The 14,879-nt window shown below is 39.0% G+C and overlaps 1 protein-coding gene and 1 long non-coding RNA gene across 2 annotated transcripts in view; one reads left to right on the top strand and one right to left on the bottom strand.

The window, feature by feature from the left end:
* The window catches only part of LOC309606754, a 308,111-nt gene extending 300,533 nt beyond the window's left edge, over positions 1-7,578 (bottom strand). Inside the window, exon 1 of the long non-coding RNA XR_014232044.1 lies at positions 7,546-7,578. This is a non-coding gene — a long non-coding RNA (uncharacterized lncRNA). The remainder of the gene's footprint in view (positions 1-7,545) is intronic.
* Positions 1-14,879, top strand: part of LOC309606696 (solute carrier family 22 member 10-like) — a 234,399-nt gene that overhangs the window by 97,103 nt on the left and 122,417 nt on the right. The window lies entirely within an intron of this gene.

Raw genomic sequence — 14,879 nt, 5'->3', positions numbered from 1 at the left:
TTGTTAGAATCATACCTTTATCAATATGTAATGTCCTTTTTAGTCCTTTATTTCAGTATTTGTTTTTAAGTCTATTTTCCTGATATAAGTAATGCTACTCCAGCTTACTTTTCTTTTCCGTTTGCATGGAATACCTTTTCCATCTTCCCCCTTTTGGTCTCTGTGTGTCTTTAGATCTGAAGTGAGTCTGTTGTAGGAAGTATATGTATAGGTCTTGTGGGGTTTTTTTTTTTCATAAATTCAGCCAATTTTAGTCCATTTACTTTTTTTATCATTTATTTTATTTTATTTATTTAGTTTTGGCTGCATTGGGTCTTCATTTCTGCATGTGGGCTTTCTCTAGTTGCAGCAAGTGGGGGCTACTCTTCATTGCGGTGTGCATGGGCTCTAGGTGCTCGGGCTTCAGTAGTTGTGACATGCAGGCTCAGTAGTTGTGGTTCACAGGCTCTAGAGTGCTTTGTGGCACATGGGCTTAGTTGCTCCATGGCATGTGGGATTTACCCGGACCAGGGCTTGAATCCATGTCCCCTGCATTGGCAGGTGGATTCTTAACCACTGCACCACCAGGGAAGTCCCTCCATTTACGTTTAAAGTAATTATTGACAGGTATGTATTTATTGCCATTTTGTTAATTGTTTTCTGGTTGTTTTGTAGTTCTTTTTTGTTCCTTTCTCTTCTTCGCTCTCTTCCCTTGTGATTTGATGATTATCTCTAGTGTTATGTTTGGATTCCTTTCACTTTTTTGCATGTATATCTATTATTTTTCTGTGTATCTAGGTTTTTGTTTTGTGATCACCATAAGATTCATATATATATATATATATATATATATATATATATATATATATATGTATATATGATTATTTTAAGATGATGGTTACCTACATTTTTACTCCCCCCCACCCCACATTTAATGTTTTTTACATCATATGTTGCATCATTTTTTATTGTGTATCCCTTAACTACTTATTATAGTTATAGATGATTTTACCACTGTTGACAAAAAAAATAATCTAAGAAAGAAATGAAAGTTTTTATCCATACCAAATTAATGATTGTTTCCAAGGAATAAGCTCTCAGAATGTTCCAAGAACTGTTCCACCCATCTGAGGTCAAAGAACGGTTATATAGGTTTTTGAGACAGTGGGCTGTACATTCAATGACATAGTTTGCATAATCCCAATCTGTAAGTACAAAGTGGTGGGTCATGGTGACCCCTTACAAGATCAAGAAGAAATGTTATCTTTTAAGGAGTTGTCTTGTTAATGCCAGGAGAATGTTACTCATTATGGTTGAGCAAGTGTTTCTGCCAATGAGGAGCTTTGGTGGATGCAAAATGCAGATATGTGATGCACAGTGGAGGGGAAAGAGGAGGCCAAAGAGCAGAGAAAATTCTTTTGTTTTAAATTTTCTTTGACTTGCCTTAGAATACAAATTTTTATTTCATCATTACTTTTGTCCTTTAACCATCTTACAAGCTTTATGGTTGATCTATGTCTTTTACTCTGTTTGCCTTTACCAGTGAGATTTTTACTTTCATAATTTTCACATTACTATTTGTGGACTTTTGTTTTTGGCTTAGAGAAGTTCCTTTAACATTTCTTGTAAAGCCAGTTTAGTGGCACTGTACTCTTTTAGCTTTTGTTTGTCTGTGAATCTCTTTCTTTCTCCTTCAAATCTGAATGATAACCTTGCCTGGTAGGGTATTCTAGGTTATTGATTTTTTTTTTCCTTTCATCACTTTGACTATATCATGTCACTCCCTTCTGGCCTGAAAAGTTTCCGCTGAATAGTCAGCTTATGGTTTTATGGGAGTTCCCTTGTACAAAACTAGTTGCTTTTACTCTTGCTGCCTTTAGGGTTGTCTCCTTATCTTTTCTTCATTAAGGTATAGTTGAATTACAATATTATATTAGCTTCAGGTGTACAAAATAGAGATTTAATATTGTTACAGATTATATTCCATTTAAAGTTATTACAAAATAATGACTATATTTCCCTATACTGTATAATATATATATTTACTTATTTTATACATAGTAGTTTGTATCTCTTAATCTTCTACTTCTATCTCACCCCTTCCACCTTCCTTCTCCAAACTGGTAACCACTAGTTTCTACTCTGTATCTGTGAGTATGTTTCTGTTTTGTCACATATATTCATTTGTTTTATTTTTAAAATTTGACATATAAGTAATAACAGTATTTGCCTTTGACTTATTTCACTAAGTATAATACACTCTAGGTCCATCCATGTTGTTGCAAATGGCAAAATTTCATTCTTTTTTATGACTAATACTCCATTGTGTATGTGTATGTGTGTGTGTGTGTGTGTGTGTGTGTGTGTATAAAGATATATCCATTTATCTGTTGAAGGGCACTAAGGTTGCTTCCATATCTTGGCTATTTTAAATAATGTTGCTATGAACATTGGAGTGCATGTATATTTTCAAGTTACTGTTTTCATTTTCTTCACATATATAGCCAGCAGTGGAATTGCTGGGGCATATGGTAGTTCTACTTTTAGTTTTTAGAAGAACCTCCATACTGTTTTCCATAGTGGCTGCACCAATTTACAATCCCACCCGCAATGTACTAGTGTTCCCTTTTCTCTACATCCTTGCCAACATTTGTTATTTGTAGACTTTGATAATAACCATTTTGGCAGGTGTGAAGGGATATCTCATTGTGGTTTTGATTTGCATTTTTCTGATGATTAGCGATGCTGAGCGTTTTTTCATGTGCCTGTTGGACATCTGTACTTTTTTTGGAAAAACGTCTATTTGGATCTTCTGCCCATTTTTAATTGGTTTCTTTGTGGGGGGGGGTTATACTGTGTTGTGTTCACTATTAATTTTGGATATTAATTGCTTATTAGTCATATCATTTGCAAGTATTTTCTCCCACTCAGTAGGTTGTCTTTTTATTTTGTCGATAAGTATCTTTGCTGTGCAAAAGTTTTTGAGTTTAATTAGGTCCCATTTGTATATTTTCCCTTTTATTTCTTTTGCCTTAGGAGGCAGATCCAAAAAACCATTGTTATGATTTATGTCAGAGAGTGTTCTGACTATCTTCTCTTCTAGGAGTTTGATGGTGTCAGGTCTTCCATTTACGTCTTTAAACCATTTTGAGTGTATTTTTGTATATGGTGTGAGGAAATGTTCTAATCTCACTGTTTTACATGTAGCTGGCAAGTGTTACCAGCACCATTAATTGAATGGTTAATATTTACATCTTTTCTCCATTGGATATTCTTGCCTCCTTTGTGGTAGATTAATTGACCCTGTGTGTGTGGGTTCATTTTGGGGCTTTCTATTCTGTTCCGTTGATCAATATGTCTGTTCTTTTTTTTTTAATTTATTATTTTTGACTGTGTTGGGTCTTCGTTTCTGTGCAAGGGCTTTCTCTAGTTGCGGCGAGTGGGGGCCACTCTTCATCGCGGTGTGCGGGCCTCTCACTGTCGCGGCCTCTCTTGTTGCAGAGCACAGGCTCCAGATGCACAGGCTCAGTAGTTGTGGCTCACGGGTCTAGTTGATCCGCGGCATGTGGGATCTTCCCAGACCAGGGCTCAAACCCATGTCCCCTGCATTGGCAGGCAGATTCTCAACCACTGCACCACTAGGGAAGCCCTATTTTTAGTTTTTTAAGGAAACTCCATACTGTTCTCCATAGTGGTTGTATCAATTTACATTCCCATCAACAGTGCAAGAGGGTTCCCTTTTTTTGACACCCTCTCCAGCATTTATTGTTTGTAGATTTTTTGATGATGCCCATTCTAACTGGTGTGAGGTGATACCTCATTGTCATTTTGATTTGCATTTCTCTAATGATTAGTGATGTTGAGCATCCTTTCATGTGTTTGTTGGCAATCTGTATTTTTTCTTTGGAGAAATGTCTGTTTAGGTCTTCTGCCCATTTCTGGATTCGGTTGTTTGTTTTTATTGATGTTGAGCTGCATGAGCTGCTTGTATATTTTGGAGATTAATCCTTTGTCAGTTGCTTTGTTTGCAAATATTTTCTCCCATTCTGAGGGTGGTCTTTTCATCTTGTTTATGGTTTCCCTTGCTGTGCAAAAGCTTTTAAGTTTCATTAGGTCCCATTTGTTTATTTTTGGTTTTATTTCCATTTCTCTAGGAGGTGGGTCCAAAAGAATCTTGTTGTGATTTATGTAATAGAGTATTCTGTCTATGTTTTCCTCTAAGGGTTTTATAGTGTCTGGCCTTATGCTAAGGTCTTTAATCCATTTTGAGTTTATTTTTGTGTATGGTGTTAGGGAGTGTTCTAATTTCATTCTTTTACATGTAGCTGTCCAGTTTTCCCAGCCCCAATTATTAAACAGGCTATCTTTTCTCCATTGTATATTCCTGCCTCCTTTATCAAAGATAAGGTGACCATATGTGCGTGGGTTTATCTCTGGGCTTTCTATCCTATTCCATTGATCTATATTTCTGTTTTTGTGCCAGTACCATACTGTCCTGTTTACTGTAGCTTTGTATTATAGTCAGAAGACAGGGAGCCTGATTCCTCCAGCTCCGTTTTTCTGTCTCAAGATTGCTTTGGCTATTCGGGGTCTTTTGTGTTTCCATACAAATTGTGAAATTTTTTGTTCTAGTTCTGTGAAAAATCTCATTGGTAGTTTGATAGGGATTCCACTGAATGTGTACATTGCTTTGGGTAGTATAGTCATTTTCACAATGCTGAGTCTTCCAATCCAAGAACATGGTATATCTCTCCATCTGTTTGTATCATCTTTAATTTCTTTCATCAGTGTCTTGTAGTTTTCTGCATACAGGTCTTCTCTCTCCTGAGGTAGGTTTATTCCTAGGTATTTTATTCTTTTTGTTGAAATGGTAAATGGGAGTGTTTCCTTAATTTCTCTTTCAGAATTTTCACCATTAGTGTATAGGAATGCAAGAGATTTCTGTGCATTAATTTTGTATCCTGCTACTTTACCAAATTCATTGATTAGCTCTAGTAGTTTTCTGGTAGCATCTCTAGGATTCTCTATGTACAGTATCATGTCATCTGCAAACAATGACAGTTTTACTTCTTCTTTTCCGACTTGGATTCCTTTTATTTCTTTTTCATCTCTGATTGCTATGGCTAAAACTACCTAAACTATGTTGAATAATAGTGGTGAGAGTGGGCAACCTTGTCTTGTTCCTGATCTTAGTGGAAATGGTTTCAGTTTTTCACCATTGAGAATGATGTTGGCTGTGGGTTGGTCATATATGGCCTTTGTTATGTTGAGATAAGTTCCCTCTATACCTACTTTCTGGGGAGTTTTTATCATAATTTGGTGTTGAATTTTGTCAAAAGCTTTTTCTGCATCTATTGAGATTATCATATGGTTTTTCTCGTTCAATTTGTTAATATGGTGTATCACATTGCTTGATTTGAGTATACTGAAGAATCCTTGCATTCCTGGGATAAACCCCACTTGACCATGGTGTATGATCCTTTTAATGTGCTGTTGGATTCTGTTTGCTAGTATTTTGTTGAGGATTTTTGCATCTATGTTCTTCAGAGGTATTCCCCTGTAGTTTTCTTTTTTTTTTTTTTTTTGTAACATCTTTGACTGGTTTTGGTATCAGGGTGATGTTGGCCTCGCAGAGTGAGTTTCGGAGTGTTCTTCCCTCTGCTATATTTTGGAAGAGTTTGAGAAGGATAGATTTTAGCTCTTCTCTAAATGTTTGATAGAATTCGACTGTGACACCATCTGGTCCTGGGCTTTTGTTTGTTGGAAGATATTTAATCACAGTTTCAATTTCAATGCTTGTGATTGGTCTGTTTATATTTTCTATTTCTTCCTGGTTCAGTCTCAGAAGGTTGTGCTTTTCTAAGAATTTGTCCATTTCTTCCAGGTTGTCCATTTTATTGGCATATAGTTGCTTGTAGTAATCCCTCATGATTCTTTGTATTCCTACAGTGTCAGTTGTTACTTCTCTTTTTTCATTTCTAATTCTGTTGATTTGGGTCTTCTCCTTTTTTTCTTGATGACTCTGTCTAATGGTTTATCAATTTTGTTTATCTTCTCAAGGAACCAGCTTTCAGTTTTATTGATCTTTGCTATTGTTTTCTTCACTTCTTTTTCATTTATTTGTGATCTTTATGATTTCTTTCCTTCTGTTAACTTTGGGGGTTTTTGTTCTTCTTTCTCTAATTGCTTTAGGTGTAAGGTTGGATTGTTTATTTGAGATTTTTCTTGTTTCTTGAGGTAGGACTGTATTGCTATAAACTTCCCTCTTCAAACTGCTTTTGCTGCATCCCATAGGTTTTGAGCCATCATGTTTTCATTGTCATTTGTTTCTAAGGACTTTTTGATTTCCTCTTTGATTTCTTCAGTGATCTCCTGGTTATTTAGTAGTGTATTGTTTAGCCTCCATATGTTTGTACTTTTTACAGGTTTTTTTCCTGTAATTGATATCTAGTCTTATAGTGCTGTGGTTAGAAAAGATACTTGATATGATTTCAATTTTTGTAAATTTACCAAGGCTTGATTTGTGACCCAAGATATGATCTATCCTTGAGGATGTCCCAAGAGCACTTGAAAAGAAAGTTTATTCTGTTGTTTTTGGATGGAATGTCCTATAAATATCAATTAAGTCCACCTTGTTTAATGTGTCATTTCAAGCTTGTGTTTCCTTATTTATTTTCATTTTGGATGATCTGTCCATTGGCGAAAGTGGGGTGTTAAAATCCACTACTATGATTGTGTTACTATCGATTTTCCCTTTTATGGCTGTTAGTATTTGCCTTATGTATTGAGGTGCTCCTATGTTGGGTGCATAAATATTTACAATTGTTATATCTTCTTCTTGGATTGATCCCTTGATCATTAGGTAGTGTCCTTCTTTGTCTCTTGTAATAGTCTTCATTTTAAAGTCTATTTTGCCTGATATAAGTATTGCTACTTCAGCTTTCTTTTGATTTCCACTTGCATGGAATATCTTTTTCCATCCCCTCACTTTCAGTGTGTGTCCCTAGGTCTGAAGTGGGTCTCTTGTAGACAGCATATATACGGGTCTTGTTTTTGTATCCATTCAGCCAGTCTATGTCTTTTGGTTGGAGCATTTAATCCATTTACATTTAAGGTAATTATCAATATGTATGTTCCTACTACCATTTTCTTAATTGTTTTCTGTTTATTTTTCTTTTCCTTCTCTTTTGTTTCCTGCCTAGAGAAATTCCTTTAGCATTTGTTGTAAAGCTGGTTTGGTGGTGCTAAATTCTCTTAACTTTTGCATGTATGTAAAGGTTTCAATTTCTCCGTCGAATCTGAATGAGATCCTTGCTGGGTACAGTAATCTTGGTTGTAGTTTTTTCCCTTTCATCACTTGACTATGTCCTGCCACTCCCTTATGGCTTGCAGAGTTTCTGCTGAAATATCCGCTGTTAACCTTATGGGGATTCCCTTGTATGTTTTTTGTTGCTTTTCCCTTGCTGCTTTTAATATTTGTTCTTTGTATTTAATTTTTGATAGTTTGATTAATATATGTCTTGGCGTGTTTCTCCTTGGATTTATCCTTTATGGGACTCTCTGCACTTCCTGGACTTGATTGACTATTTCTTTTCCCATATGAGGGAAGTTTTCAACTATAATCTCTTCAAATATTTTCTCAGTCCCTTTCTTTTTCTCTTCTTCTTCCGGGACCCCTATATTTCGAATGTTGATGCTTTAATGCTGTCCCAGAGGTCTCTAAAACTGTCCTCATCTTTTCATTCTTTCTTCTTTATTCTGCTCTGCAGTAGTTATTTCCACTATTTTATCTTCCAGGTCACTTATCTGTTCTTCTGCCTCAGTTATTCTGCTATTGATTCCTTCAGAGAATTTTTAATTTCATTTATTGTGTTGTTCAGCATTGTTTGTTTGCTCTTTAGTTCTCCTAGGTCCTTTTAAACGTTCCTTGTATTTTCTCCATTCTATTTCCATGATTTTGGATCAGCTTTACTATCATTATTCTGAAATCTTTTTCAGGTAGACTGCCTATTTCCTATTCATTTGTTTGGTCTGGTGGGTTTTTACCTTGCTCCTTCATCTGCTGTGTATTTCTCTGTCTCTCATTTTGCTTAACTTACTGTGTTTGGAGTCTCCTTTTCACAGGCTGCAGGTTCCTAGGTCCTGTTGTTTTTGGTGTTTGTGCCCAGTGGGTATGGTTGGTTCAGTGGGTTGTGGAGCCTTCTTGGTGGAGGGGAATAGTGCCTGTGTTCTGGTGGATGAGCCTGGATCTTGTCTTTCTGGTGGGCAGGACCGCATCCAGTGGTGTGTTTTGGGGTGTCTGTGAACCTAGTATGATTTTAGGCAGTCTCTCTGCTGATGGGTGGGGTTGTGTTCCTGTCTTTCTAGTTGTTTGGCATGGGGTGTCCAGCACTGGAGCTTGCTGGTCATTGAGTGGAGCTGGGTCTTAGCATTGAGATGGAGATTTCTGGGAGAGCTCTCACTGATTGATATTACATGGGACCGGGAGGTCTCTGGTGGTCCAACGCCCTGAACTTGGCTCTCCCACCTCAGAGGCTCTGGCCTGACAACAGGCCGGAGCACCAAGACCCTGTCAACCACAAGGCTCAGAAGAAAAGGGAGAAAAAAAGAAAGAAAAAAAATTTTTAATTATTAAAATTTTTAAAAAAATTTAATATTAAAAATAAAAAAACCCAGAAGAGAGCAACTAAAGCAATAAACAAATCCACCAATGATAACAAGCACTAAAAACTATACTAAGATGAACATAAAAATCAGAAACAAGTCAGTCACAGACAGCAAACCCCAAGTCTACAGTTGCTCCCAAAGCCCACCACCTCACTTTTGGGTTGATTCATTGTCTATTCAAGTATTCCACAGATACAGGGTACCTCAAGTTGATTGTGGGGATTTAATCCACTGCTTCTGAGGCTGCACAGAGAAATTTCCTTTTCTCTTCTTTGTTCTCACAGCTCCTGGGGTTCAGCTTTGGTTTTGGCCCCACCTCTGCATGTAGGTCGCCCTCAGGCATCTGTTCCAGGCCCAGACAGTAGGGGGTTAAAGCAGCGGCTGATTAGGTGACCCTTGCTCATTCAGGCTGGGAGAAGGGAGGAGTACAGTAGTTATAATTGGAATGTGGGGTGAGCCTGCAGCAGCAGAAGCCAGCATGATGTTGGAACAGCCTGAGGTGCACCATGTGTTCTACCGGGTAAATTGTCCCTGGATCATGGGACCCTGGCAGTGGCAGGCTGCACAGGCTCCTGGGGTGGGGGCATGTGAATAGTGACCTGTGCTTGCACACAGGATTTTTAGTGGCAGCAGCAGCGTTAGTATTTCATGCCTGTCTCTGTGGTCCAAGCTGATAGCCACAGCTCGTGCCCATCTCTGGAGCTCGCTTAGGTGGTGCTCTGCCTTCTGTGGGCACATGGGGAAGGAATCCCTTATCCTCGGGCACCCTGAAACAATGGTCTCTTGCCTCTTCAGCAGGTCCAGACATTTTCCCAGACTCCCTCCTAGCTAGCTGTGGTGCACTAGCCCCCTCAGGCTATCTTCACACAGCCAACCCCAGTCCTCTCCCTGGGATCTGACCTCCGAAGCCCAAGCCTCAGCTCCCAGCCCCCACCCACCCCAGCGGGTGAGCAGACAATCCTCTCAGGCTGGTGAGTGCTGGTCAGCAGTGATCCTCTGTGTGGGAATCTCTCCACTTTCCCCTCTGCACCCCTGTTGCTGCATTCTCCTCCATGGCTCCAAAGCTGTCCTTCCACCCACCCCCTGTCTCCACCAGTGAAGGGGCTTGCTAGTGTGTGGAAACTTTGCCTCCTTCACAGCTCCCTCCCAGAGATGCAGGTCTCATCCCTATTCTTTTGTCTCTGTTTTTTCTGTTTTCTTTTGCCCTACCCAGGTACGTGGGGATTTTCTTGCCTTTGGGGAAGTCTGAGGTCTTCTGCCAGTGTCCAGTAGGTGTTCTGTAGGAGTTGTTCCACATGTAGTTGTATTTCTGATGTATTTGTGGGGAGGAAGGTGATCTCATCTTACTCCTCCGTCATCTTAAAGGTTCCCCTGCAAGAAAACCATAATATTTTTAAAGGACTTTGAATATTTGTATAATTGTAGATAATGAGCATGTTTCTGAATAGGAAGTTTGAATGGTACTAAAAATAATGTTTTCCCCTAATTAATTAGTAGAATAATTGATGTAGTAGTTACAAAGAAAAACCACAAACTTTTGGAAGAATTTGAAAAAATAGTCACAAATTTATCTAGAATTTAATAATAAACAAGATGATTCCAAAAAGAGAGGCTCATGGAGTGAGCAGGGGCTGGCCAGTCTATACAGTAGCATATGCTGGATTTTACTATAAATGCAGTAGTCAAAACAGTTATAGAAGATGCGTTTAAATATCAAAGGAAGTCCAGAAACAAACCACAGATGTAACACTTAATATATAATTTTGGCATTATAAATCTTGGGCAAAATAATTATGCAACAAATAGCATAACTATTTAAAGATAAATGACTAATAATGTAACTTCATACCCTAAGCCAAAAAATATTCTACTTTAATAAAAATTTAAATGGAATCAATAAACCATAATTTTCAATAGAAAATTTGGCTACAAAATCTTGGAATACAAAAAATTCTGGGGGAGGAGCTTCAAGATGGCAGAAGAGTAAGACGTGGAGATCACCTTCCTCCCAACAAATACATCAGAAATACATCTACATGTGGAACAGCTCCTACAGAACACCTACTGAACGCTGGCAGAAGACCTCAGACCACCCAAAAGGCAAGAAACTACCCCACGTACCTGGGTAGGGCAAAAGAAAAAAGAAAAAACAGAGACAAAAGAATAGGGACGGGACCTGCACCAGTGGGAGGGAGCTGTGAAGGAGGAAAGGTTTCCACACACTAGGAAGCCCCTTCACTGGCGGAGACTGCGGGTGGCGGAGGGGGGAAGCTTTGGAGCCACGGAGGAGAGCGCAGCAACAAGGGTGTGGAGCGCAAAGTGGAGAGATTCCCACACAGAGGATCGGTGGCGACCAGCACTCACCAGCCTGAGAGGCTTGTCTGCTCACCCGCCAGGCCGGGTGGGGGCTGGGAGCTGAGGCTCGGGCTTCGGAGGTCGGATCCCAGGGAGACGACTGGGGTTAGCTGCGTGAACACAGCCTGAAGGGGCTAGGGTGCCACAGCTAGCCGTGAGGGAGTCCAGGAAAAAGTCTGGAGCTGCCAAAGAGGCAAGAGACTTTTTCTTGCCTCTTTGATTCCTGGTGCACAAGGAGAGGGGATTAAGAGTGCTGCTTAAAGGAGCTCCAGAGACGGGCATGAGATGCTAAGGCTGCTGCTGCAGCCACCAAGAAGCCTGTGTGCAAGCACAGGTCACTCTCCACACTGACCCTCCCGGGAGCCTGTGCAGCCCGCCACTGCCAGGGTCCAGTGATCCAGGGACAACTTCCCCGGGAGAACACACGGCACGCCTCAGGCTGGTGCAACATCGCGCTGGCCTCTGCCACCGCAGGCTCGCCCCGCACTCCATACCTCTCCCTCCCCCTGGCCTGAGTGAGTCAGAGCCCCCAAAGCAGCTGCTCCTTTAACCCCGTCTTGTCTGAGTGAAGAACAGACGCCCTCAGGCGACCTATACACAGAAGTGGGTCCAAATCCAAAGCTGAACCCCGGGAGCTGTGCAAACAAAGAAGAGAACGGGAAATTTCTCCCAGCAGCCTCAGGAGCAGTGGGTTAAATCTCCACAATCAATTTGATGTACCCTGCCTCTGTGGAATACCTGAACAGACAACAAATCATCCCAAATTGAGGAGGTGGACTTTGGGGGCAATGATATATATATATTTTTCCCTTTTTCTCTTTTTGTGAGTGTGTATGTGTATGCTTCTGTGTGTGATTTTGTATATATAGCTGTGCTTTTACCATTTGTCCTAGGGTTCTGTCTGTCCGTTTTCTGTTTTTTTTTTTTTTTTGGTTTTTTTGTATATTTTTTAGCACTTGTTAACATTGGTGGATTTGTTTTTTGGTTTGGTTGCCCTCTTCTTTCTTTCTTTTTTTTTTTTTACTTTTTAAAAAAATTTTAATAACTATTTTCTATTATTTATTTTAATAACTTTATTTTATTTTATTTTACTTTATTTTATTTTATTTTATCTTCTTCTTTCTTCCTCCTTTTTTTTTCTTCTCCCTTTTATCCTGTGCCATGTGGATGACAGGCTCTTGGTGCTCCAGCCAGGCATCAGGGCTGTGCCTCTGAGGTGGGAGAGGCAAGTTCAGGACACTGGTCCACAGGAGACTTCCCAGCTCCACGTATTATCAAATGGTGAAAATCTCTCAGAGATCTCCATCTCAACGTCAAGACCCAGCTCCACTCAGTGACCAGCAAGCTACAGTGCTGGACACCCTATGTCAAACAACTAGCAAGACAGGAACACAACCCCATCCATTAGCAGAGAGGCTGCCTAAAATCATACTAAGTTCACAGACACCCCAAAACACACCACCAGACGTGGACCTGCCCACTAGAAAGACAAGATCCAGCATCATTCACCAGAACACAGGCAACAGTCCCCTCCACCAAGAAGCCTACACAACCCACTGATCCAACCTTAGCCACTGGAGACAGACACCAAAAACAATGGGAACTATGAACCTGCAGCCTGCGAAAAGGAGACCCCAAACACAGCAAGTTAAGCAAAATGAGAAGACAGAGAAACACACAGCAGATGAAGGAGAAAGGCAAAAACCCACCAGACCTAACAAATGACGAGGAAATAGGCAGTCTACCTGAAAAAGAATTCAGAATAATGATAGTAAAGATGATTCAAAATCTTGAAATAGAATGGAGAAAAGACAAGAATTGTTTAACAAGGACCTAGAAGAATTAAACAGCAAACGAACAGTGATGAACAACACAATAAATGTAATTAAAAATTCTCTAGAAGGGATCAATAGCAGAATAACTGAGGCAGAAGAACAGATAAGTGACCTGGAAGATAAAATAGTGGAAATAACAACTGCAGAGCAGAATAAAGAAAAGAGAATGAAAAGAATTGAGGACAGTCTCAGAGACCTCTGGGACAACATTAAACGCACCAACATTCGAATTATAGGGGTCCCAGAAGAAGAAGAGAAAAAGAAAGGGACTGAGAAAATATTTGAAGAGATTATAGTTGAAAACTTCCCTAATATGGGAAAGAAAATAGTTAATCAAGTCCAGGAAGCACAGAAAGTCCCATACAGGAAAAATCCAAGGAGAAACATGCCAAGACACATATTAACCAAACTATCAAAAATTAAATACAAAGAAAAAATATTAAAAGCAGCAAGGGAAAAACAACAGATAACGCACAGGGGAATGCCCATAAGGTTAATAGCTGATCTTTCAGCAGAAACTCTGCAAGCCAGAAGGAAGTGGTAGGACATATTTAAAGTGATGAAGGAGAAAAACCTACAACCAAGATTACTCTACCCAGCAAGGATCTCATTCAGATTTGACGGAGAAATTAAAACCTTTAGAGACAAGCAAAAGCTAAGAGAATTCAGCACCACCAAGCCAGCTTTACAAAAAATGCTAAAGGAACTTCTCTAGGCAGGAAACACAAGAGAAGGAAAAGACCTACAATAACAAACCCAAAACAATTAAGAAAATGGTAATAGGAAGATACATATCGATAATTACCTTAAATGTAAAAGGATTAAATGCTCCGACCAAAAGACATAGACTGGCTGAATGGATACAAAAACAAGACCCGTATATATGCTGTCTACAAGAGACCCACTTCAGACCTAGTGACACATACAGACTGAAAGTGAGGGGATGGAAAAAAATATTCCATGCAAATGGAAATCAAAAGAAAGCTGGAGTAGCAATTTTCATATCAGACAAAACAGACTTTAAAACAAAGACTATTACAAGAGACAAAGAAGGACACTACATAATGATCAAGGGATTAATCCAAGAAGAAGATATAACAATTGTAAATATTTATGCACCCAACATAGGAGCACCTCAATACATAAGGCAAATACTAACAGCCATAAAAGGGAAAATCGACAGTAACACAATAATAGTAGGGGACTTTAACACCCCATTTTCACCAATGGACAGATCATCCAAAACGAAAATAAATAAGGAAACACAAGCTTTAAATGATACATTAAACAAAATGGACTAAGTTGATATTTATAGGACATTCTATCCAAAAACAACAGAATACACATTCTTCTCAAGTGCTCATGGAACATTCTCCAGGATAGATCATATCTTGGGTCACATATCAAGGCTTGGTAAATTTAAGAAAATTGAAATCATATCAAGTATCTTTTCCGACCACAATGCTATGAGACTAGATATCAATTACAGGGAAAAAATCTGTAAAAAATACAATCCCATGGAGGCTAAACAATACACTACTTCATAACCAAGAGATCACTGAAGAAATCAAAGAGGAAATCAAAAAATACCTAGAAACAAATGACAATGAAAACACGATGACACAAAACCTATGGGATGCAGCAAAAGCAGTTCTAAGAGGCAAGTTTATAGCAATACAGTCCTACCTCAAGAAACAAGAAAAATCTCAAATAAATAACCTAACCTTACACCTAAAGCAATTAGAGAAAGAAGAACAAAAAAACCCCAAATTTAGCAGAAGGAAAGAAATCATAAAGATCAGATCAGAAATAAATGAAAAAGAAATGAAGGAAATGATAGCAAAGATCAATAAAACTAAAACCTGGTTCTTTGAGAAGATAAACAAAATTGATAAACCATTAGACAGATTCATCAAGAAAAAAAGGGAGAAGACTCAAATCAATAGAATTAGAAATGAAAAAGTAGAAGTAACAACGGACACTGCAGAAATACAAACGATCATGAGAGATAACTACAAGCAACCCTATGCCAATAAAATGGAC

Source organism: Balaenoptera borealis (assembly GCF_965194805.1).
Source record: "Balaenoptera borealis genome assembly, chromosome: 11".
NCBI classification, from domain to species: Eukaryota; Metazoa; Chordata; class Mammalia; order Artiodactyla; family Balaenopteridae; genus Balaenoptera; species Balaenoptera borealis.
The sequence above is the reverse complement of the archived record's forward strand: the minus strand, read 5'-3'. Positions and strand labels throughout refer to the sequence as shown.